Source organism: Corvus kubaryi, unplaced genomic scaffold (assembly GCF_017639235.1).
Source record: "Corvus kubaryi isolate FWS band 111438036 unplaced genomic scaffold, C.kubaryi_AGA036_p1.0 37392, whole genome shotgun sequence".
In the NCBI taxonomy this organism is placed as follows: domain Eukaryota; kingdom Metazoa; phylum Chordata; class Aves; order Passeriformes; family Corvidae; genus Corvus; species Corvus kubaryi.
Genome location: NW_024581131.1, coordinates 7,678,226 through 7,704,857, shown reverse-complemented (window position 1 = coordinate 7,704,857; position 26,632 = coordinate 7,678,226). Strand labels below are relative to the sequence as shown.

Genomic DNA, 26,632 nt, shown 5'->3' with positions numbered 1-26,632 from the left:
ATGTTCCAAAGTTGTAGAAAGATAAAACTTAAATGATCAACAGCAGTGCAAAATCTTTGCAACTGACTTTGAAATACAATTTTTATAAAATTAATAACCTCTCAGTTTTGAACAAACGAACAAGTTCCCCTAAAACTCAGTGTAGAGAAGCAGGCATTTTCAGAAGTTCATATTCAGAATATAATTTAACCATATGGAATTTAACCCATCTTTGGAGAAAAGTCTTGAAATAATTTTAAAATAAACAAGTAAGAAACTCAGACCCTGCTTTCATCTCCCCCAAGGAAGCCAGCTGGCTCCTCTCACCTGCACATTGGTTTAGGATAGCAGTATTTTTTATCTGGAAATTTCTCTGTAAAATGCTTGTTGCATTTTACCGGTTCATCTTCCATACCTGCCCTACTTAACAGGTTTACCTGTTGCAAACCAGGCTCCAGAGGGGGCAGACAGTGATACTCAGCAAAATTTTCCTGTCTGAGGTGACACCGTGTTTCTCCCTGGACTTGCCTGTGCCAAGGACAGAGCTGACACCTGCCAGCTGCATCTGTTACGTGCAGGGTTACAGCTGAGGTGTGACTCGGTGCTGGTCTGGGGTCAAGGCAAACCTGCAAAGAGTTGCTCGCTGTAGCCCACCTGTGCCTTCATAAAAGGACTCTACCCTACACTGGGATATTGGGAGCCATGCTGGTTGGTACCAAGAGGAAAGATCTCCAAAAGCCAAAACGCTTAATGCAGGTTTGCTCCAACGATGGCTTCTCCTCGCCCTTCTTCGCTGTTCTGGACAAGCTCTGTTATCCATTGACTGTTACCATTCCCAGCACAAGGTGGCACTAGGATTCCAAGAGAGGGACTTCCCAGCTCTGCAGCCCTGCTTCCCGTTAAGAAAGCAGTGTGTATTAGTGACAAGCTGTTTGGCCATTTATTGTTTTGTACTGTGAGGGAGTGCATCTGGGCATTATATGGGGGAAGAAAACAACCAGCCATGCTCGGCTACGGAAGCTTGGGAATAACTTGGTGCTGAATGCTGCTGTGCTCTTGCCGGTTTTAATCCTTTTGCATTCCACCAGGAGTTTTCCCCTTCAGCAGTTTCCAGCCTTCTCCATGCCTGTCTCTCGAGTTTCTGCTGTTCCCATTAGTCAGAACAACTCCTGCCAAGGGTAGGCAGGCCACATGTGCTGCTGTGCCTCGCATCCTGTTGGGAGCTGCTTGCCACTGTGTTAAAGGTCCTTGTGCAAGGGGCGCTACAAGTACAGGAGCAATGGGGCATGAGGGAAAAAGAGTGGAAAGAAGCAAGCAGTGTATCATCTTCCTCTTGTCCCCTGAGTCTATAGGAATTCTTTCTTGGTCGAGATCCAGTATTAACACTTGCCTCAGGAATGCCATATGGGTTCTTGAGGGGGAAGGGTTGTTGGCTGGTCTTACAGCTCCCAAAATCACGTGAGAGCAAGTTGGCTGCTGCCTGTCCTGTTGCTGTGCAGTACTTTTAAATTCCTATTTGCTATGGGGTTGCACCTCCATGCTATGTGCTATCAGCAGTACGAAGATCCTGGCCACCTAGGCAGCATCTCTTTCTGGAATACTGAACTCTCTCGTTACTTGCTATTCTCCCCCACACTGTGAGGTATTTATTATCTGAGCAGACCTGGTAGAATAATTTCTGTGAAGTCTTAATAAAAATTATGGATGAATAAAAATAATGAAAGACGTAGCTGAACACTACCTGACCTTCCTTCAATCCAGGCTATGTGGCCATTTTTCTTTGTTCTGCAGCCCTGCCTTGCTGTTCTCAGAGAAGCCATGGGGTTTAGTCTCTGGACTCTTACTTTTTCCCATGCCTTTTTCTAGATCAAGAATTACACAGAACAATGCAGCAACCACATGTCTACCACATATCCCAGTGGTCTTGAAGGAGATCAGAGTTACAGTGGCAAAGAGATGGAGGCAAAAAAAAAAAAACCAAAACATTAACTGGCTTTCTTAAAGGAACACAGCAGTGATACACTCTGAAATAGCACTGATCTCCTAAACACTGATTAAAGTGCAGAGAAGAGTCCTTCTGTGGAGGTTTAAGAATTCCCTGACTGACTGGGACATCCAGTCAGGGGTGACAGTGGTCAGGGGTGCAGGAAATCTTGGTTGGCTATTATAAGCTGCTTGTGTGCCCTTGAACTGGGTCTCAGAATCCAAATTTTACTTGTTGAGAAAAAGCAGAACAGTACCCAAATGCTGATCTGCTCTGAAAGTCTGGCTTTAGGTTGGGTGCTCCAGAAAGTCAAATTGAGTCACAGAAAGGAAGGTGAGGAGATAAGAGGCTCTACCAAATCTACAGCATGTTTAGATGCTTTTAATCAGTGACTGAGTAGTCATAGTTATCAGTGGGTTAAGGGCCCTGAGAACTGAGCTTTTCCACAACTTGCTGAGAAATGCCTCTGCCAGAAGTAGCAGGCCAAGGGAGGCAGAAGGGAACCTGCTCCCCCACTGCAGCCCACCCAGTCTGCACACATGATCTGTGGTCGAGGTGGGTTGGTGACAAGCACAGGGCTGTGCACTGTGGAGTCTGAGCCATCCCATGCTGCCATTCCATGCTGCAGTCCCAGCAGCAGAGGGGCAGCCTCTGGGGGAAAGGAGCAGTTTGAGTGCCTGGAAATCAAGACTTCCTGGCTGTATTGCTCAGGGAAGATTGCAATGGGTATTATTTTTTATAGTCCTGAACTTTTCCACCTTATATTTATTACTACTTCTGTTCCTGTGCTTCCTTCAGACTTGCCTTACTAGACTTGCCTTACACATCACCAAAGCATGTGGAGTCTGGCTCCTGATCTGTGTTCTGTCTGCAAAACAGAGATGGTCCTGCCCATCACCTAATAAAGCCTTTAAGTCCAATAAAGCTGTAAGCTCCTCAGGACAAGGACCTTTCCCAGTCATGCAAAATTTTATGTATGTAGAATGAGACTTCAATTAGGCACCTGTATCTCACATAGTTAGAACAGTAAAATTATTAGAACACCTGTTTTTCTTTTAGATTGTAGAAGACATGGGGCAATGGCGACTTTCCTACATTCCTTTTTATCTTTCATAAAAGCTTTCACCCCTGCCCCAACCTACCATATCTGTACAAGTGAGACTTGTACCTCTTTTATGTTGCCAAGCAGATGCAGTTGCAGCCAGTAAGAATCCATTTAGACTATTTAGATGTTGCAAATCCATTATGGTTCTCTTTTTGGCACCTGTAGACACAAAAATTTATGTGTCACTTACAGGGCCTGACTTATGGCAGGACTTCCCAGTGCTTGGCAGGCAGGAGGGCTGCTGCACTTGACTTCAAAATGGTGCAAGAAGGAGGAGTCTTGGCTGTGCAAAGCAGTTGTAAAGCCAAGAGGAATGGCTGTGTGTCTTGTGACCTTTGCTGATTGCATGATTTCCTGACGTGGTATCATATGATAACTCTCAGAGACTATTAAGAATTAAGCAAGGCTTCCTTACATCCTTGCATTGCCAGGATGAAAGCTTCCACAAAGCTGTTGTAGCAAGTAGACAAGGTGGAAGACTTCGGTGAAACTCCAGGGATTCAGAAAGTATTCGTTTATTTGGGTTTTTTTACACCCCGCCACTGCTTTCTGCTTACAGGCAAGCCTGTCCCCCTCTCTGTAAAATGGAAATAATTCTTTTCTCATTTTTAATTGTGCGCATTTAAATCATTGCTTTTCCACAGCAGAGGTCATCACCTGGGAAAGGATTTAGAAGGAAGAGGCATTACTCATACACCAGTTCCAGCCAGTATGGTATATGCTCATGAGCTGTTAAGCTCAGCAGAGCCTTTCACCTCTCTAGGGCTGGTTCATGTGGGTATTTACCGGCTGTAGTAACATGCCATTTTTCACCAGCTGGTTCTAATCTTATTGCAAGATCTTCTGAGCTAGCTTCACTGCAAAGATTTTAACTGGACTTTGGAATCCTAAAGGAGCAAAGATTAGGTAAGTGGTGAGTATTTCTCACCACGACAGTATGTTTCAAGATTGTCCTTCCATTTCCTCACTTACAGACTCTGAAATTTATTTCTGTGGCTAAAATTGTCAGTCCTTACCAGCACTAAAGACTGGAACTAGTGATTTCTGTCCAATTCCCAGCAAAGAAGAAATTGTACTCCAGCATTTACTCTGAAAAGTGCTTGCAAGCACTGTTTCCTGGATCCTCGCCTGTTGCGCCACTGGACAACTCCAGTGGTTTGAGAGTGGAGGATGGTCTGGGTGGTGCTTGGAAGTAGCACCAAGCAGGGAGAAGACAGTGTTGCTGCTGTCTGCGCAGGCTGGAGCAGTGCTTAGCTGGGCATGAGTTTGGAGGTTATAGCAGGCTTCACTATCCCGGGCTCCTGTAGCCAGGACACAGCCTGTCTGGGAAGGGCAGCACAGGGGTCTTGCACCTTGCCCTCTCCAACTTCAACCTGGAAGCAAGAGGCCTGTCTGCCTGTGAGCTCTGGGGGCGCACTGTTTGCTTGAAGAATTGGTTTGGGTTGTGATCTTTAATTTTTTTTTCGTCAAGTTTTCCCCAGGAGAGGGAGCAGTCCACACAAATGATGTCGAGGGGAATGAATCTGCTTATTCCAGCTCCAGCTTAACCGTGTTTGCTGTATTGCTGTGAATGCCTTCTTTCATCATGCTCCTCATCATCAACTCTTTTTGCTTCACCTTCTTACTCCTCTAGTAACCTTGCAACAGTTCTGGCAGTGCTGGCCCTTCAAGGCTGGCATTCAAGGCAGGAATTGCACCTCTTTGCTCTGTAAGCCACCTTTCCCACCACAGTACACCCAAGGCTGCTCCCAGTGCCTGGTCCCACAGCCCATCCCCATCACCAGGCCCCGAGTCCAAGTCACTTCATTCCCGGCACGGCGTCCTGCTCGCCTCCGTCCCAAGCCACAGGGCAGTGGCTTGGCAGCAGCTCCTGTGGTCACTATGGTGACAGTGGTCAGGCAAAGGAGGACATTGCTTAATTCAGGAATTTAGGGCTGCTTTGCTGAAAATCTCCTTTTGATTCTAGCAACAGTAACTTCCAGAGGCTTGCTGCTGCTTAGGTATCCATTTGGAGGTTGACTGCTTCCCAAGCAGACAATTATATTTCCAGAAACATATGCATAGAAAAACAGAGGAAAGTTGGGGGTTGTGGAGTTCAAAACTACTGCTGCCAAAGTTCCTGTCTTCATGGTGTCTTTTGCTGTATCAGGAAAAGTTCCAAAGCACGGTAGCCTGGTTACCACTTAAGGAATGGACTGTGGTTTCTTGTTGACTTACTTCACTATTTATTCCTTCCTTTCCTTCTTTCTTTTTTAAATAACCAAGGGGGGATATAACAGAGCTAACTTTGTGATAATCAAGCCTCAGCTGCATTGTATCCCAGTACACCTGATATAAAACCATCTACTGATGTGTGCTGGGATTCTTAGCACTGCTGTAAGCTGAACCACTCTGGGAAAATTTCCAAGGAATAATGGGCGGAATTCTCAAGGACAAGACACGGAGGACAGCACAGGGTATCTGTTCAACAGCATTCCTGGGAAACTAGTGTGCCAGGGAGGCTGTTGTAGCAGTGACTGGCATGAATAATAGTGTTACTCTTTATTTTGGTGTGCCAGTGGAAAGATCTAAGAGGTTTTGTGCATGGATGACCCTCAATTTAAGGGCAAAACTTGAGTAGGGGATTTTGCAGCAAAGACTTGAAATTATATAGCTGTTGGGGGAAAAACTGTTTTCACTGGATGAGATCTGCAGCTGTCTGCTTGGAGATGGTCATCTCTGGTAAAGACATTCCCTGGGACAGATGCAGTCTTTTAAGAGCACATAGTTGCAACAATTGAATCTCTGCAGTGCGCTATCTCTGAATGTCTGATACAAAGAAGACTACAGACACATGCTGTGATTTTTAATACTACTGTCAGCTGAACCACTCTGGGAAATTTTCCAGGGAGCATCAGGCAGAGTTCTGAAGGACAGATTGAGGGCAGTGCAAGGTATCAGCGCTAACAGCATTCCAAAGAGACTACTATTCTAGAGCCATAGCCTGAAACAGGGTAACTCTTAAGACTATCGTCTCTTTTAAGTTAGTGCAAGCAGGCATGCTGAGGCACCTACAGAAAGCTTGTGTTGTGAGCAACCCCCTTTACTCCCATTTAACAGTATGTAGACCATGCTTATGTCCCCTTTTCTGTACATGAGCACAGTGGGATTTGAGATGTAAAGCTGTGTGTCCTTTTTTTGGGTGGAGCAGTATATTATACCTGAGCAGTGTTGCAGTTCATGAGGCACAAGTTAGAGGACGACAGTTTGCTCTGTCCCTGTTGGTGAGTGTTATCTAAACCATCAGATCATGTAGTTCATGTTGATTTTGCAGCCTGGTGGGTGACTCTACACAGTGGTCAGGGTAAACATTTCACACAGCAGCCAAAGTTCACTCTTGCAGGTCTGAGTTGTCATCTCTGCTTCCAGGTTGCATCGACAAAATGGTATAAAAAATTAAGGATGTTAGTGGAAGTGGGTGAGGCAGTTTAACTCCTATCATTGATGTGTCCATTCAAAGGGCAACATTAGAGTCAGCTGAGCATGAGTAAATGCCCATTTATGAAGGCCTGACCTTAGACTCTGGACCTCCACAGCTGAAGAATCACTATAGGGCCACAGGATTACATTTTTATTGAAAAAAGCATTACTTGAATGTCAATAAAAATACCATCTCTAGCTTAGCCTTGTAATGTGCTCTGAGATAACAGCATGTATTACTTCATTTTGCCATCTCAGCACAGACCTGTTGGCTCGTACCACCCAAGGGACAAGACTCTTAAACAGTTTATAATGTCAGGCTTATAATCATTTTGTTCAGAAGACGTCCCTAGGCAAGGAATTCCTGCTTCCTGTTAAGGCTGGGTGTGCAGCAGATTTTGTCTGTTGACATTGGCAAATCTCTTTAGGCTTCATTTTGGAATCTTTTTAGTTCTTTACTTCCATGTTTCATTACTTCAGTAGTGTGTCTTAAGTTTTAAAATTATTTTCAGATAGTCCTTCTACTTGCTGGCATTGCAGTGCCTGGATATGTCTGTATCTAAAAGCACAACAGTGATGCTTAAACTGTGACAGTCATGCATAATGGCTCTCCCCGGATTTTTACTGTGTCCCTTTTTGCTTGAGTCTGGGCATTTATTTAAACATGAAGAAAAACTACCAAACAGGATAGGTTCTTGCAAGAAACGAAGTTCAACTGAAGTTTTGGGTGTGGCCTTAGATGGGTTCTGGTAACTGCTGGGCTCTCACTCTTCGACTTGCATACATATCTATGTAGGGAAGAAGTTCCTATTTAAAGGGCTGTGATTTTGTTAGTTTGTGTTGAAGTCTGGTTAAAGGGCGGATTTCCAAGTGCTGTTAGGAAGAAAAGGAAATTTGTCTAGATAGCTCTTCTCTACATCTACATTTGTCTAGATAGCCCATCCTCTCCACAGTGCTGCGGATGAAAGATGTTTTCAATTCTAGTGTGCGATAGAGAAAGCAGCCCAAGTTCACAGAGCCAAAGGGTGGCATTTTTCAATAGTACCAGCTGCTTCATAAGCCAATGGCAAATTCGACCTTGACCTCCATGGTAGTGGCACCAGGCCAACACTGTATGCTGCAGCAAATCAATCCCTCAGGCTCTGTAAATCCTGTGCTATTGTCCTGCTTCTGGGGCAGTGAGAGGACACCCTGTGTCACCCATGCACTGAGAGCAAACTATGCAGCAAGGGTGGCAACAGTGCTTTAAGCTGCTGCACCAGCGTGCAGGGATGGAGCTGAATTCCTAATTTTGGAATATCAGTGGCCAGACCACTGCCAGTGAGTGAGCATCACTTGTCTGGTTTGGCATTTGCAGAAGTGCATGTGCCACGCTACCTGCTGAACACAGGGTTGTGGAAAACAGAGGCCTCCTGAGCTGTGAATCAGAAATAGAGCAGCTGACACCATGGACTGCCCTTATTCCCAGCTGGAAGTACTATTTGCTGCAGTTCAAGCTGAACACAGCCTCCCAGCCCCTCCTGCTCTCTCTCCTCTGCTATTAGAGTCAGCATGTACAAACCTTTTTGTTAACAAACTGAGACACTCTGTGAGAACAAAATGACTTCACCCAGAGCAGAAAGGCAAAGAGTCTCTTTGCAAAGACTTGCACTTATGAGGGACAGCAGAAACACTGGTCCTGTAGCCAGGTTTGAAAGCTGATGTTTCTCCTATTTCTACCAATTTCCTGCCTTTCAGCTGCTCTGGAAAGGGATCGAGACTGAAGGAGTTAGCAAGACAGACAACAGAGAAGGTGAGTGGCATTTGCATGAAAGATGGTAACAGGAGAAGGGGGGAGGTAGAAAGAATGGAACAAGAACAGAGGTAAGAGCAACCTTGGCAGGAGAGAATAACAGGCAGTGATGGCCCAGCAGAAGGAAGGGCAACAGACAGTGGAAAGTAGAGACCTTGGAAAGATTAATGAGACTAAACTGTGCTGGGGAGGAGGGACCTTGCAGTGAGACTTACAGGCAACTGTGCAACCATTTTCTCATGCAGTGAAAGACATAAACACACACACCATGTGGTAGAAAGCAGAAATACAAGAGTAAGGGATTTTTCTGTTTCTCCTCCCAATTTTGTGAAAGATTTTGCCTTTTCCCCAGAGTTGTTGGGTTTTCTTCTAGAAGCTACTTCTTCAGAAGATATAGTCAATTTTGCAGTTCCCCAGGGTCTGAATTTTAACTATACATGCAGTATAATGCCTTTGTTTGAAGAAGTGTCATGCACAAATGGAAACCTGAGATTTTATGGCTGATAGAGCAATAATGATTTAAAGGAAATTCCTCTCTCTGTACAAGTTAAGACATGTCAAATTAACTCCTCCCCTGAAGTTTGTAGCACCATCCATGCAAGCTAGTCTGAGCAGGTAACATTTTTCATCTTCTTCGAAGTTCTAGTCAGTGGCAGACCAGACCCACTGAGAGACTGAGTGAAATCTGTCCTACCAGCTCCACCACACACTTGGCAGGTTCACCAAAGCCTGTAGTGTGGATGTCAGCGCACTGTTAATAAAACCTTGAAACTGCCCTAATTTTGCTGATGTGACTCTCTCTTGGGCCCTAGAAATTATTATATGCAAGAGTTCAGGTGGCTGTTTCTAAACTTTTTCCTCAAGTTCATTCCAGTGCACATGGAGGACCGGTCCTACTTTCCCTTTAGCAATCTAGGCAGGGCCCTATTACTCAGCTTTGCTTCAGGGAAAAGTTGAGGATGGATTCTCTTGCCCACAGGAGTACAAAATGAACAGGAAGCACCTGACTGGGTGCTGCCCATCCTGTTGCAGTTCAGAACTTCTCTGGATGTGTCCTTGGCAGACGGATTGCTCCATTTGCTCAGGACTTGTGTGTGACACTGGGTCCCAGAGGAATAGCTGCAGCACAACGGTGGTATTCTCTGTGCAGGGCATGCTCTGTACAGCCTGTCTCTGGGTACAGCATTTGGGAAACCTGGCCAAGGCAGTTTTCCTGGCACACTACAGCCCTAGATGTTCCAGCTGGAAGTGACACCCCACCTGTCAGCAGTGCTGGGGCTGCAGCTTTGGTACCCAGGCTCCTCGGCTCAGGACTGCAGCTCTGTCTGTCTCTAACACTGCCACACTGGAGGATCCCCGATCCGACAGCTCTGGCAGAGCCCCTTTCCTGCTGAGCTGCAGGCAGCAGCAGCTTGTCTCAGGAGGGGTTTCATGATACTGAAATGGAGGCATCCTATCCAACAAGCCTTTCCATGCCCTACATGCCTGGGAAGGATTGAGCTGCCCTCTGCTACTGCTCTTGGTCAACAGTGACAATGAATGGGTTGAACATTGGAGGAGTGTGTCCTTTGAACTCTGAGATTATTGGATTTTAGTAGATTGCCAGCACAGAGAAAATTTGCGTTAAGTGAATTGATTTCTTCCTTCCTCTCATATTTATAAGTTAAATTAATATTTTATATTCAGCAAGTCAATTAACTGTGCCTGCCACTGTGTATGAAATGTTGACAATTGCTTTAATTCTTCTTTCAGAAAATTCTGCATATCCTGCCTGTGTAAAAGATATGTACCTATAACTTACTTAGGGGACCTCTATTTGCATGGGGTGACTAAAAGGTATTTTGGAATAGCTGGTTCAGTTGTCCCTGGTCATGTGCTCCTAACACAAATCTCATTAATGGGGCAGATGGTGGTATAGAACCTGCAAGTGTTTGCTTTGGTTGATGGCTTCTTGTTTCAAGTAACACAAGTGAACCTGGAGACAAGAAAGGAGATGTTATTGACTGGTGTTTTTCCAGAGGTTTACACTGCTAAGTTGGCAACTAGCCCTGCTTTCATTTCCCCTCAAATTGACACCTCTACCCTTCCTGTTAATTTAAGTGCCAGCTACAGTGATTTACATTCTTCCCTTCTAGAAGTGAAGTTTCTTAACTAATTATAAATGAGCAAAATATGTTTTTTGACAATCATTTTATCTGTCCAGAAATGGTAAGAATTAATCCAATGGACAGATGTATTTCATAGTTAGAATAGTTAGGAAGTGTTTTTAGGCTGTATTAAAGAGGGCTCCATACTGTATCTCCTTCTTTCCCAGAACAGCCCTAGACACTGGAGAACAAGTCCTTGAAATGCTGGGCTGGTGATTAGTGTGGTAGGGACAAAGGTCTTTTACCAAGCACTAGTTTGCAGAGGTGGGAAGGTTAAAAGATACGGGAAATCAGAGAAGCACTCATCAGAAAATTTTACTCAGAGTGTCTTCAAGGTGTTTCAGTGTTGGATAGGTGGGGGAAGATGGAGAGAGCATAGGAAAGATTACTACAAAAGCAGAGATGGTCTTTAAAATTATGATAGTTTTTCTTGCCTGAAACAGGCAGACAAGCAACTTCTTTTTCTGGCTGTTGGAAGCTGTTGAATTGATGCACTGCAAGCATTTGGCCCCACTGCTATGGAGGGGATCATCCTCTAAAAGTAGCTTGCCTTCCAAGGTAATATCCAGACCCACAGCATGTTTGGAAAGAGACTGGTATGTTGCTGATTTGTGGAATTTTCATTTCCCATGATGATTTTGCCTCACAAAGAGGAGTTGGGGTTAACATTGGAGCTGGAGAGAAAATTTTGATTTGTGTGGGGCCTGGAGGGGAGAAGAGGTAGCCCACTGTTACTGTCTCAGAAGGGCAGTGAGCAGGGGGACTACTTCTATGAAAAGTGCAGACATTTCCTAGAGAAAGATCTCTGAAGTACCTGCTGACTGAAACATTCCAGGCATTCCTGCACTTCGATGCTAAGCTCCCACAGCAGCAGCTCATGGTGCTCAGGCTGCAGCAGCCTGGCCTTGGCAACTGTGTCCTGGTCAGGGACTCTGACACACAGCTCTCATTAGCAAATTCGCCGTGTGGAGTGGCACAGCAAGCTGTGAATTTGCAGCTGGAAGAGAAGATGAATGTGATTTTAGTGTGCTGCTCTTGTGAACAGACCTGCCAGGAGCAGCTGAAGGGCTTGCAGTGGGCTACCCACCACAGTGTTTTCTGCAAAGATTTCCTGGGTGCTTTGTGCACAGGCTGGAAACTGTAGTTCTCTGTAGCCCTTTCCCCTCCTATAGCTGCTCTTTCAAGTTGTGTTTGCATCTACTGTAAGGGGCAGAAACTCACACCATCTCAGTGTCAACAAGCTTGTAAATCATCTACTTAATAGTCACAGGTGAGATAACATATAAATACTAAAGGCACTAAAAAATCCTTCCCACCTCACTCACCCTCCCCTCCAAGTACTGAATCTTGTCCAAAGCTGCACAAACAGGATTCTAAGATAAAGACCTTGAGTAAGAATTACTAAAACAAACAGAGCGTGGGGTGGTTTGTTAAGGGACTGGCTTCTCAAGGCCAAAGGGTGGGTGTGGAAGAACACACCATACACCTTACAGAGAGGAAAGCTCAGAATGTTAAAAAGGTACATCTTGGAACAAAGCCCTCCTGAGAAGTCTGTAATATTTGAAATAAGTTGGTGCAGCATGGGAGGAGAATCATACAAGTACAATGCAAAGTAGATTGTCTGTGATTTCAGTAACTAGCAGCACAAAAACTTTCTAAGAAGTAGAGGGATTATATTCTGCTTAGCATGATGCAGTTCAGCAGAGTTATTCAGAGTTAATGCAGTTCTAGCAAAGAAATTACATGCTCCAAGCTACGTTTCTGTCTTTCCTTTAAGAATGCTTTGAAAGAATTTACCATTCAGCTGCAAACTACCTGATTCTGAACACAAATAAAACAGCAGAAATTTCCCAGTTTACTTCTTCCCTGCCCTGCCATGTGCAGGAAACCTCTCCCGTAGCAGGACAGTTCCTGGGGGCATGTTAGTTCAGTCACCATGCGGTGCCTGTCTATTGATGGTTGGCTCAATGTCAGGGTTTCTTTCCTATTTTTGTTGTTGCATGGATGAAATCCACTGCTAGAGCATTATCTGCTATTGATGTGGGCTGCATTCTGACCTAAAAGCAAAAAACTCCACGTCTGTGATCTTGCTAGCCTGTGACCAGCACCTGGGGGAGATATCTGAAGATGGAACATGATGAACCACAGGACTACAGTTTTAAGTGAGTAACACCTCAAAACTTGTTCCTTTTGCAGGTTGTTTTTTTTTCCATCTATAAGAATATGTGGTCTATAGCTTTAGTCAGTGCCTAGGGGTAATCTCTGCATCCCCTTGACTCAAGGCTTGTTTAAGTTTCCTATGCTGCTGCAGAACTATTGTTAGTTTGCAGATAAGGAAGTGTTATCATTTTAGCACAGTCTAAGAGAAAAGGAGAGGAGGGAGCTATTAGATTCTCTCCTGTGTTACACTCTATCTGGTGGCAGGGTTGTCCTTCACACTGATCTCTCAAATGTGGTAATAATAACAGTAAAGTTTTATTTTTACTGGTTATCAGCCAAAAGCAACAACTAGGCTAAACCAGAAAATACCATCCTTTCTGCCTTTGCAGCATGTGTGCACAATCTTTGTGCTGATGCTCTGATACTTCTCTAGCTCTTTTCTGAAGAAACAAGGGGACACAGACACCTTCATTCCTCCCAAACAACCTGGTCTACCTAATCCTGGCCATCATCTAAAAACAGGCCCTCTGCCCTCTTCCCAGCACGCCAACACACACTCCCAACCTGCCAATGCAAATCTGCAACGGCTCCCTTCTGTGCTAGCTTGCTTTTGCCATTAAGACATGGTCGGCTTTTCACAGCTACGTGTTGCTGCCTTTAGCAGTTGCTACCTCTTCTTCCTCTGTGTGTGCACGGCAGTCTTCTGTCTTTTCAAGGGGGCCCTATCACAAACAAGTTGCCAAGTTTGAAACCAAGGAAGACAAATGACGTGTCTGTCCAAAAAGCCCCCGTAAGGGCCAGAATTGGGAAAATGCATGGACTGATCCTTGTGCGAGCACTTTGCATCTCTATGGAGTGCAGATGCTCTTTAAGGAAATAACAGAGACTGTCTCACCCAAGGTGTTGAGGACTATACAGAATTTAGATGGCTCTAATCTCATATGTTTGTGCTTTAAAGGAAGGAAACCCTGCTGCAAAGGTTACAAACCAAAAGGAAGGCTGGCCCTCCTGCTGGAAAAAAAGAGCATGCTCCAAGCATGCTTAGCCTTCCCTTCATTTGTGTGAACAGTGGGAAAATAATCAGGAGGGTAAATCCTGTTCGACAGAATTCAGAGTCACTTTTCACAGTGTACATCATCATTCTAGATATCTGCAAAGTAGAGGTGTATACCAAGCTACTCAGTCTGGGTTCCTTTAATAGCCAAAGGAAAGAAACTGGCAGTTGTTTGAAGAATTTTCAGGGTTAAGTGAACCTCACCCTCGGTGATGTTGACTGTACAAAGGAGTTTGGGCTGAGCTGAGATGCAGGTGTCTGTGGTGAAATCCCACCCTTGGTGTAATAAAATCCTTAAGGAGATCCTGAGACCCAAGTCATTCTTCACTGTGAAAGGAAGATGTGGATCACAGTAAGAGTGTGAATGAAAAACCTATTAAGAACAAGAAAATCCTGTTCAGGTTGTGACTCTACCAAGTTTACATGAAGATGGATGGTTTTTCAATAGGGAAAAATAGGTGTAACAGACCCCCAGGCTTCAATATGGGGGACAAAACACTGCAGACAGCAAGTCATCCATTTCAGGGCTGGCTTGCTGGACTGTGTAGCCTTACAACACTGAAGCTCCTGTGAGGCTTGCCAGCAGGTGCAAATGATGGAAATTGGATTTTCTAGGAAGGTAGGTGATGATTGCATAGCACTTCTATTTTTGTTTTTTGAGGTCACCCTATTTGTTTTGAAGTCATTCTAATTCAGGACAGGAAGGGACCAGTTGTTTTTTTTGGCTACAAATTTGGTTTGAACTTTAACTGAGCAGTGTCTTTCTGTGGCATGCAGCCATGCAGCCACGAGGAGCGATTCTGAAGGGCAGCAAGAGGCAGGATTGGCAGCATCCCTCAGGCTGCATTGACAGAGTGGTCATGCACAAGTGCCAGAATGGCCTGACCCAGGCTGGTACCATCACTGCTGGACCTCTGCCTCTCACCTCCTTGGGGTAACAGGCCTGCTGCAGCTGTGCCAGGGAACATCAATGGCCAGGCAGGTAAGGGGACACTGGTGTCCTCTAAAGACAAATACAGGATGTCCCAAGCCAAATAAGCTAATGACAGGGAAGAGGTGGCCTGGTTCTGCTCTTGTGTTGACACACTATGTGGCTGTGGTTTTGTCTGTCATGTTCTCAACAATGAACCTCCAGGAGGAGGGGAATTGTGCTCTTGTACAGTTCTCTTGTACAAGACAAGAGCATAGCTGCACACTTCAAACCTTCTGCATGGGGAGCATCTTATTGACATCCTTCGCACCCTGTCAGTGTGCTAAGCAAGTTATCCATTCTTGAATCAAACCTTTCTTAGCAATAGCCTTGGCAGCCATAGCCTTGGCATGCACACGTGAAAGAAGGAAACCTCTTACAAAGGTTTAAGTAAGCTTTTTCATCCATTCCACATGGAAAAAAATCTTATCCACTAGCTCTTCACTTAGCATAAATGTGGGTTTCAAAGAGCCTTGCAAAACAATGTGTGGCAAAATCTATGTGCAAAAGTAAGAAAACAAATTAAGGACTTGTGTTTGGAAGAGCTTATTCTTGTTTGAATGCTCTGTAAGACAGTCCTGAAACCTCCAAGTTACAGGAATCTTACAGATATTGTGCTTGGAGTCAAAATTAAGTTGGATTTTTTCCTGTTCTTGTGGAATGCTGTAATCAAAATAACTTTTGGTTTAAATGGTTGATGAGCTAGAATTATTTCTCATAGCAGAGCCAGTTGCTGAGGTAGAGTATTTTGATACTTTTCCATCACAAACATGTCCAGAAAGCACACTACTCCTACATGCTATTGTTGAGAAGATGGGAGAAAATCCTCTACATATAGTAATGGCTGTGTCACTGGTACAAAATTGTCCCCTTGAACCCAGCAGTAGAGAAGGGCGGAGAGGGAATGACATAACAACCAATCACATATTGCTTACAATACTCTGCTCCCATGTTGCGCTGAGAACTGCAAAGTGGCTCAGGAGATCTTCTGTTTTTCTCAGCAGAAAAGGTGCACATCGGGTCCAGAGCAGCACTTCTTGATGTCAGTTCCTAAATTAGTTGTTTCAGCATATGTCTAATATAGATGTGGTTCTGCTAGGTACCACACAGCTTTGGTTCTCCAAGCTGCCACTGAATCTGCTGCTGGCATTTCTCCAAATGGCAGCACAAGCTTTCCCTGGCAGCTGGGCACAGATCCCACCGTGATATGCAGAGGAACGAGGGCTGTGGTCACTCTCATCCTCCTGCCCAGATGCAGCAATGAATCACTGCGTGCATCATCTGAAATCTGGCTGTGAGCCATGACATATTTTGGTGAGCTATATAGCTGAGATCACTGCTGTCCTACTGGAATTCACGACAGAGAGGTCCCATATGCTGCTGCTGGAGGTCCTTTGCTCTTCCAAGGGGTGGATTTACCAGGCCCGTGTCAGAGTCTGCAGAGAAGCTAAGGCAGACCTCCACCTGGCCAAATCCTGTCCCAAAAAGGAAGCTCATTTTGAAGAGGACTGGCAAACTGAATTCCTGTGCCTGGTACAGGAGAAAAAAATGTGGCTACAACCAGCTGGGAACCACCATGTTTGTTTCGGCTGCAGCAGCCGGATTGCAGTAGCAAAAATGATCCTTAACACTTCACTAGTTTGTCAACCAGTGGACAAAGGAATTGATTGTGCAATTCAGAGCAATCTGCTAACTACATTTGTAAGGAAAGGGTTTAAAATTGCACAATGTGCTGAGAAATGATGCATGTAGGGATTTTGTCTTACAGCTATTGGCAATTAGAAGGAATGGAGAGATAACTGAATTTGCTCTGTTCTTCATTCTATGGAGGGTAAGGAGGCTCAACCACAGCAGATACTGCAGGCCAAAAGTATTCAGCTTGGCATGCATGGGATGTGCCCATGGCAAAGAGAGTCTGCACAGAGTTCAAGGAACAGTTTTCTGTTATGTGCTATGGCATTGTGGAAAGCATGTCATAGTAAAGATGTCACCTAGAGAATGTTTTGTTGGGCTAGTTAGATACTAGAAAAACGTTCTTCACTGCAGGGGTGCTCAAGCTCTGGAAAAGGCTTCCCAAGGAAGTGGTCATGGCACCAAGCCTGTCACTACTCAAGAAGCATTTGGACAACACTCTTAGATTGTTTAACCTTTTTTTTACGTTGCTCTGCATGCAGTCAGAAGTTGGATTTGATGATCCTCATGGGTCCCTTCCAGCTCAGGATATTCTATTATTCTAATTAGTCTGAATTCAGTGACTAGTTAGGTGTTACTTACTTCCAAATGTTATGATTTATATCATGTCTCATGCGGTGTGATGCTCTAAGCATTGATTCCAACAGAGTTGTTACAAATATTATTAAGAAAACCATGTTAGTCTGAAAGCCAAGATAATGCATAGATTTATTTTCTGTGCCTTTAAATAATAGAAACAATGAGCTATTCTAAGAGATAGAAGTAGGCCAGGTTGAGCTGTTTTTATGTAAATGAACTTATCTTAAATTGCTCAAAACAGGAACTTCATTTCTGTGGTATAAACCCTTTTCTTAGCAATTGGTTTGGTCAATATAGCAATTACAGAGCCACTCTTAAAATTAGTATCTACAACACATGAAGGTTTAGAGCACCTGGCTTGTTATTCACAGTCCACTGATTAAGACTGGTTGGAATGAAGTATACATGCTCTTTTCTCTAATTGCTGGCTTAAGACTTGCCAAGACAGCAGTGCCCAGGAGACTTTGGGGAAACTCATTCTTGTTTAGATCTCTTATTTGTCCAGAAGGATCTCTGCTTGTCCTACTCAGAAGAACAGTTGGGATTCAAGGCTAAGTGAAGGAGACAGCTATATTGCAATGGAAGAGCAGATTGCCTGTGTAGATGTGGCTCACAATACCTCTTGTTAGAGTAAAAACAAATGGGATGCGGCACTCCTTTTCCCTTGAGCTTCCTCCAACTGAAGAGAGACTCCTATTTTTCAAAGTGTTGAAAACAGTTTTTCATTTTGATGTTGCGTTTTTCCTTAACTTCACATTCCTTTTTCTGCTTCTTCATTTGTTTTTGCATAGCAGGTGTTACAGCTGCTATAAGCAGAAAAAAAAGTCTGCATGTCCCCCTCTCCTCCTGCTTTTAGTGCCCCATAAAGAGTAACTTCTTGTGTCTCATTCTCCTCTTCCCAGATGTTACATCTCTCTGGAGTGTAAATAACTGAATAACTTAGTACTTAAACACGATGTGATACCTTTGATTTTAGCACATCAAAACTGGGTTCTGATAGAGAGTGTCAGTATCAAAAGTGAAGGCAAATGCTCTGTTCTCATCAATTCAAGCTGAAGTGAGCACTTTGATGTCGATCTCAAATGAACACAGAGGGAGCAGTCCTCTCTAAAGTGGTTCAGTCGGCATCTGTAACCTCTTCAACTGCAGCCCTATCTCTCGTGGGAATCAATATTTGAACCAATATTGACTTAGGACTTGGACATGATTTATATGGGAGTCTTGGTATTGCAACAACTGCTGTGTTACTCAATCAGATTCCCAGATGACTGGTTAATACATAACAAACTGGATTTGTAAATTCAGTCAGCACGTGTTATCAACAGAATGGAAAGGGGAAATTAATTATATCATGTTGTGTTTAATTAAAAAAACTGTTAAATACCTGTAACCAAGTATTACATGCTCCGCTTTAAGAGGCAATGGGTTTCATTCTGTTTTCAGAGGGTTTCTAATCTGGATTAATTTCTTGGCGACCAGTATTTTCTAGCTATCGTGAGTAATTGTTTTCATGAGCGTTTCAAAATGGAAACAAATTACGATTAAATTAGTCACTTACAAAATTTCACATTAAAAAGCTCTGTAGTGTACAGCACTATTCTGGTAACAAGTAACAGTGAGCTTAATTCTGGGGTCAAAAACCAGGCCACAGCTGTTATGTTTAGGTAGTTTAGGCATATCACAAAATCACTCTGGCTGTATATAAAGTTACCCTCACCTCCCAGGCATTATCAGTGACTGCTTCTGAATAAAGGCCATTTATCTGGGTGATTTTGAGTGTTTCACACAAAAATCCCCTCCACTCATTTTATGCCAATATTGGCAATAAAAAGATTATTGAAAGTCTAAAAACCTGTACAATAACAAGGTATTGTTAGTCACAGATACTAGGTCAGAGGACTGACTTCAAAAATGTTATTTGATCTTTTGGGAGAGTTTATATATATATATATATAAATGAGCACAGGAAATTTAGGGCGGTGTGTTTCCTCCTATAAATAGCAATATGACTTAAATCTCATCAGATAGGCTAAGAAATCATGTCTGTGTAAAACAGACAAGATCAGTAGTTTTCTAGTTTTCAGGCTAGAGCACTTGAAAATCAGTGTGTGTGCATGTGTGTGAGGAAGAACATGGTCAGCCCCTGAAATGCTCAAACTTCTTTGTTGTGGTGACCCTGTCTGCCCTCCACGTGTGTGCTCCAAGTCCAGTGACCACTTCTTTGGCAGTCAGTTCACCATGAATAATTGCACTGTGTCGTATTTGGAATAATTTTCTAACTCAATGACCTTTCTTTAACCTCAGACTGCTAATTGTTATCACTGGCAAGGAACAAATGGGTCTGAGTGAGGTGAATAGGTGAAGCTCTTGCCTAGAACATGTGTCTTGCCCCAGGCAGAGTTCCACTGCTGCTCTTGCTGCAGGCTTGGCTCCCCAAAGATCCCAAAACTTCCCTCTGCCACCTCCTTATGCTGAGTGTGCCCATGTTAAAGGTTTAATGGCCCATGAGGAAATAACCAGCTAGAAACCATTCTTTGGCTTAAATGGGAAACTCTGCCAGGATGCCATAAAAGCTATGCCAATTGCTTAAGTATAATCAGCACCTGAGTCAAAACTATGGTGTCTGGAACCCAAATCTGGAATCCACCTTTTTACATCCTAACAAAGAGGAAAACTGCACCATGCTTGAATAACCAGCAGTACTGGAGTTGCAAGTTCCATCACAAATCAGTTATTTCAGCTTGCTGTTAGTCCATTACTATGAATGCTTATCATAGCAAATTGTTGCATAACAAGCAAAAACAGAGGGGAAAAAAGTCCAAGTCATTTTAAGATTAGTCTGTGACCTACCTCATTATCTGGATCAATAATAGATTTTGAAATGTTTTAGAAATGCATGCACATTTCTATTTTACTACAGGCTGTTGTTCAAGCAACACACTGATGTGGGTGTGTTCTGGAATCTTTTTATTGTGTTGTACTTAAATATAGAGCATTTACTATCATGGTAATGGCAGCTACATGAACATAAGAAGGAAGTCTTCTAGTTGGCTTGCTCCTGCCTAGTTTGTCCCAGTGTCCAGTCAATGTTTTTGGGTCCTTCACAGCACACAGTTTCTGAGTAATTAACACAGGCAGTGACAGTGCCTGGTGCCTTGTTATAGTGCACTACCTGCTCTGTCCTACACAATTCTCTGCAGCCTTTTATTAGCAGTCATAACTACATCCACGGTAATTAATTCTGCGGCTTTTTTCCCCCCTCCCTAGTCACCACATCATTCCCCCTGAGTCCGCTTGCTGTCAGGGGAACACGCTCTGCCTTGTGCAGGCAATTTGTCGGTGTTGCACACACAGAACTAGATGTGGGTCTGGATTGTTATTCCTTACAGCAGGTTTATTTGGCCCCCAGCTATACTCTTCCATAATGGAATTCATAATGTAGAAAACTCTAAGTCTAATGCCTGGCCACATCAGACATATTGGAAAAGATACAATTTAGCATAGTTTAGAATTTTCTCAGTGTTTTCAGTATTTTGTGGTACTTTTTAACCCTAGGAAGAGTTGCAAAAACGTGCTATCAAAGAAAAGAAACTGTATTCAGTTTCTTTTTCCACTGAAATCTATCCCAGTGAGGCTGCAAAGCATGTGCAAGGAAGGCTACAGACGGCAAGTGGCAGGTCTGCTCTTGGACAAGATAGCAGTAGGTCTCCACCACAAGCTGGGGCAGGAAGGGGAAGCAAAGCACCTGTCCCTCTGCGGCTCGGGTGGCTCTCACAAAAGGACAGTGCTGGCAACCCTCACACAGGACATTCTTCAGCAGGCAAAGTCAGCAAGCAACAACCACCTGATGGGTGAGGACCCCCCGCCCCCTCCAGTGCCTTCCACACATTCCTCCAGCCTGCAGAACTAAGCACAGCCCTGACCTCACGAGCTGCTTCTCGCCCAGAACTAGTAAAACCAGAGATTAACAGGGAAGAGAGAGCCAATTCCGTGCAGGTAGAGAAGTGGTTACTATAGCAACTGTTTTCTTCTTTGAGCCTAGGCTGGGAGGGACTCTCTTGCAAGGGGATTTCTGTGCAGTCCCCAGGTTGGGGAGGGAAGTTGCTACAGGAATCTCGTTTGACAAAGGTTTCGTGGCTGCACTCTTGAACTCTGTTCGGATCGGGGGAGCTGAAATAGGGCTGTAGAAGACTTTGACTCTTGTCCAAAAGTAAGGCAGATGTTGAAGAGCCTGTATTTAAAAGTGATACTCACATCATGGTGTATTGTTCTCTGGGTTGCAGCTACATCTGAAGCTGGTGTTGTACCACAGTACGTGTCACAACCAGAAGTTTCAAGGCTGGAGCTTTTAAAAGACATAAGAGAGTATTTAGCTTATTACTACTGAATTTTTAAATCTCAAGTCCTAAGAAAGCTTCCCAGACGTATTTCTTCAACGAGCCCAAATTGGTGCAGAGTAAGAAATAAAGTATCTTGTAGTATGATAAAGGCTTGGTCAATTTAACTCTGGGAAAAGTCATTCTCTGGGACTAGGGCCAGGTAATGTTATCTTAGTGTACTGCTTGGAGTACCTGGCACTGTACAAGCTCTAGGTCTTTGTTGTTACCTTAGACCAACATAGCAAATGAATGAGCATATTATCCTTTCGCTAGGGCTGCTTTCTGGTGGAACACACCCCTTGCATTCAGGGGAGACACAAATACCAAGCAGTGCCTAGGGTAAACCTCTCCCCTTTACCCTCCTTAACCCTGTGTGCTCTGGCAAGTATATTTCAAGGGGCAAAGCTGCACCTCAGTTCTTTGCTAGTATTTGGTGCTGGAAAGTAAAAGACACAGCAGAAAAATAAAACAACCTATGATTGTCTCAAATTTAGTCCTGAAATTCTCTGTCTCTCAGCATCAAAGCACGGAAGATGCAAATTCTCTTGGTAAGGGACAAGCAAAGGGGGCTTTGGGTGAAATATTATGCTCCCCTATTCTCTCTAGACTGCTTATTGGCTGTTTTTCCATGCAGTGTTTTTGCTGGAGACACAGATCTAGGAGAACGTTGTCTGCCATGATCCCACCACCCTTCTCATCACTGAGGAAGAGGAAAGGGGGGGACAGCTGTGCAGCCTCTCTTGCAGCGGCATCTTGCCTAGGTGTCTAACACAACTGCAAATCTGCAAACCTTCTGAATCCCTGCCTTTCAAAGTAGCATTTTTTTGGCCGTTGATGCAGGGAATAAGAAACAGCAGCCTTCATTTTTGTTTAAAATTCATCAAGTGTTTTACCAGATGTAGAACCAAGGAGTCAAAAAACAAAAGCAGGATCCCTGCTCCAAGTGCAACCTGAATGCAGGACTAGGCTGGGAGTACTTTGCTATGCTCACCCTGTGAGCAGTGCACTGAGGACAGCCAAGAGGCTGAGGGACTCAAGGGCAGCCCCAAACTCTCACCCAGACTGCAACAACTGCACAGTTCCCACGTCAAAGTCCTGGGCTCAGCCTAGTTTCAGAAAGGGGATTCACAAACTCAGTATCAACCTGCTATTTGTCCATAAAGAATCAACAACTTATCAACAACTACTATTATGATGTCTGCAAGCTTCTCAGCTGAAGAAAGTATCTGCGCCCTGTCATTCTCTCTATGCCATGTGGCAGATCTGGCCTTAGATGGCATTTGATCTTGCCAGTAAAATCTGCTGCTGCTTGGAATGAAAGGGAGAGACTTGTGAAAGAAAGGTAAGTGCTTCACAAGTCAGAATTCTAGGCTTAGCTTTTTTGTGAGCAATAAGAAATATCTGCTGTAACAATGCAATTGGTGTGAATAAAATCATACATCAATCCAACTGCAATTCCTTTTGCTGCAGGTATACAAGTTTTACAGAAAAATGGAAAAAATATTCCAATAAGCTTTACTAAATTACACAAATTAATAAATTAACAAAAGTCTCATACTGTCATAGAAAAGAGACATGATTGGCTATTTCCTGATTAAACATATAATTAAGGCTGCATTGAGAGAAAATGAAACATAGAAATTTCCATCAAGACTTGTGGAAGTGTCTCCATTACTTCGAAGGAAGTAGGGGACTCACTGATGATTATATTCTGTTCAGCCATTGAAGTAACAGATTACATGGTCATGGCATGGAGTTGAAGGCAAAATAAATTACAGTAAAAAGAATGTTTTACTGTCTGAGGGGAAGGGGATTTCTGTGACGAGCAGTTTTGTCCCTCCATGCTGATAGCAGAGGTCATACAAAGTCTCAAGGCTCTGCTTACACCAGAAGAGGGGAGCTTAGTCCAGAGTTTACCTTGCTTACAGCAGAATTAGTCACTGTGTGTTTGTCTGTGACCTAACCTTCCTTATCTCAGTTACTTCCTTCACAGGCTTTAAAGCCAGGTTATCCAGGGGATACAGGCAGCTGAGGAATTATTCTCTTAATAGGTCTCATTTATTAGATGTTACATCAAATTAACCTATTAGATAGAGGCAGAAGTTGAACATAAATACAGAACCCATGTCTGCTACAAAAGTGTGCTAATGCAGCCTGGTTGCTATGGTGTAAAATTCAACACAAGGATCATGAAGACACATTTGTCTTTTCCCATTACTTAAGACGATTGCTGGTTGATTGATTAATCTATGGGGTAGGATATTGCATTGGTCCTACAATAAGGTGCTTCTAAATGGAAACAAGCATCAGTTGCTGAGAACATAATCAGGCTTCACAGACCTGAGTTCAGTACTTTAACTAGTCAGTCTTGGAGCTTCTGAGCCACTAATTCAGTACTTAATTCTCTTCTTTGAGGGTTTTTTTTTCTGATGCCTTTTAGGTTTCAATATATTCTGAAGTTAGCAGAAGCCTTAGTTTTGTTAAATTTGATTATAAGCATTACCTGAGTGTAATCCATTCCTCCTCAGAAGCAGAAAAATATTACACATATAAGTAGAAGAAATGGTTTTGTTTTCTTTTTTTTCCTGTTTTATTTGAATGTGGACTTAAAACTTACAAGTACATCTTAGTAGCTCTCTAAGGAGAACATCTCACTCTGTTTATCTGTTTAATGCATACTGCATGAAGAAGAGCAGTATAGATTTCTGATGCACTGCTCCTCCTGAATGCTTTGAGCCAAACTGGGGAAGTTCTTGGACAAGAGCAGAAAATTTCCTTGGATAAGAGCAGATTTATTTTCTTGTCTTTCCACATATTCTACTGAGTTTTAAATCATGCCTTCAGACCATGCACTTCGTTTCTCTGGCACTGCTGCCTAGGATTTTCAGTAAGAGCAAGCTCGTGCCACCGCTGCCACATTGCTTCCTGCCCACTCCAGCAAACCACACTTGAAATGCACAAAGCAGCTTGACGTGCCTAAAAGAACTCCTACCCACAATGTAAACATGAGCATCATCTTAAGCAATAGCCAATATTTACTTTTAGACATAATGAAATAAAAATAATTTTGGCAAGTAACGTTTCTATTTGCCTTCATATCAACTAAACCTGCAGCCCCTTATGATTATTTGCCTTTTGCCTATCACAAGTTCTACTACAAGTATTTCGTTCTTGCCTTTATTGTGCTGTCCACGCTCGTGGCTCCCCAGGAGAGAGACCATGTTTGTTGCAAAACACAGTGAACTGTTTTCAAATGCGTTACACCCTTTTTGTAAAATCAGCGATGAATGGCTATGAGTTGCTCACTGCTAAGAAAGCACTAAACCAACAAGCGGTGTCATGAGCAGAACAAATGTCCAAAGGGAATATGCATGTGGCCTTCACGTGGATCCAGGATACTTATCAAAACGGAAGTCATTAAAGGACTGAAACATAAGCTAAACTTACACTAAGAAAGGGTGTGTTGTAATAAAAAGGTTATAAAAAAAAAGTTCATAATTTTCCTATCTCCTTTTAAATTCTCTGATACATTGAAAGAGAGGTTTTGAAGCAAAGCTTCTGAGCAACTGTCAGTGAAATGGCCAGTAGCAACAAGATGGAGTTTTCTTGTCTAGTAAAAGTGGGTAGAATTCTCCATATCCAGGAGAAACAAATATTTATTTTCTCTCATTTTACTGCCTTTTTTTTCCCACACTGATAGCAATCTAGAAAAAATCTGTCAAATAACTCTAATTAGGAAAAAAAAACAAGTCCTGTTACTCATGCTATCATGACAAACCAGTGTGAAGCTCAAGCACTTGGAAACAGAAGGGCCTGAGTGCAAGGCAAATTCTTTTGCTATTTTCACTACTTCTTCCCACATGTTTTTTCTATTTAGCTATTCAATATCAGTGATGTCAGGTACCTGTGCAAGTACCTGAAAAAGAAGGACTCCTCTGCAGTCCTGAGTTGCCATCTCCAGCAGGAATTGCATGTCTCCTCTCCAGCATCCTAATCTGAGCCCAAATTAAAGGATTTTATTTCATAAATGAAGAGCTGAGATATAAAGACAAAAGAAAATTTCCATCTCTTCTGTCCCAGTTTGGCATCCCTAACTCATACATCACTCTTCCTCTAAATTAGGGTCTGGTATGCCTTAGCCAAAACAGCTTTGGTTGTGCTGAAGCTACTTTGCCAGCACAAAGCCTGTTTTGAAGCCAGTTCTGGAGCTTTCCTGCCACTTCCCAGAAAATCCGTAGGCTACTTGGGGGTTTTCCAGCACTAGAGTGCCGAAGTGAAGCATGCAACAAAATGAGGGAGCAGCCCGTGCAGTGAAATAGCTTGGGGAGGGATGAGGGAAGGAGCCTGTCAGGAACTCCCTCACAACCCAACAATCCCCAACTTTAACAATGATCACCACAATAATGGCAATTTTTATTTCAAGAGGCCACAAGTCTCTCGTATAGAGAAAAACACCATCAAGGGTGAACAGCCAAAGGAGGGGGGGGGGGGGCCAATCAGGGAAGTGCAAAGGTAGTTCAAGGCTTAAAGGGATTTATTGCTTTACTGCTGATTTATGACGAGGTGATATAAGATATTAGGCGACAAGTCCACCCGCTCCGGCTGGAGGGGCGGGAAAGCCGCGGCTCTTCCAGCGGGCTGTGACATCACCGCTCCCACACTCGGGGGCGGCGGGGGAAGGACCATAAGGCAGGTGCTGGCGTTTCCCAGAACAGGAAAGCGTATTTCCAGAGCCAAAACGATAAGAAACCCAGCTCAAAAGCACTGGTGTAGACATTATTCTTGCTCCCGTAGCTTTACGCTTCTGTTGAGGCGCGATCCTCTCCCGAGCCACGAAAGACCAGTTTACCATGAGGGCATGAGCCAGCCCTCACACGGTAACTAAGTAACTCGGTAACTTTCAGTAAAGAGCGGACTTTAAATAAGCATACTGTTCGCTACCGGGGCCCACTTCGCATCGCGCGAAGATTTCCCACATATTTCGGTGTCACGTCACGGAATGAGTAACACCGGCGCGTTGTGCAGCCCTAAGCAAGGCCAGCCCTGCCTGAGGGGGTGCCGGCTCCATCCAGGACTGCATCACCGCGCACCCAGCGGCGGCAGCTCCATGGCACAGCGCACCGTGCGGCGTCCCTTCTCTCCCTTCCTCCCTCCCTCCTTTTTTTCCACCCCTCCCTCTCACCTTCCCTCAGCGCTCCCCTCAGGCTCAGCCCCCGCCCCGCGGGCGAGCGCCTCGTGCTCCACTCGCGCGCGCGCACCAATCACAGGCGCCTGGAGGGGCCGCGAGCCGGGTGCGCGCGCCCTCCCCCGCCCTCTGCCTACCCACCCCCGC

General features: G+C 44.0%; 1 long non-coding RNA gene across 1 annotated transcript in view; it reads right to left on the bottom strand.

Annotated features, from left to right (window-relative positions):
- LOC121669580 overlaps window positions 1-26,632 on the bottom strand; it is a 37,668-nt gene extending 11,036 nt beyond the window's left edge. Inside the window, exons 1-2 of the long non-coding RNA XR_006017809.1 lie at window positions 26,483-26,632; window positions 21,176-21,266 (exon numbers count right to left, since the gene is read on the bottom strand). This is a non-coding gene — a long non-coding RNA (uncharacterized LOC121669580). The remainder of the gene's footprint in view (window positions 1-21,175; window positions 21,267-26,482) is intronic.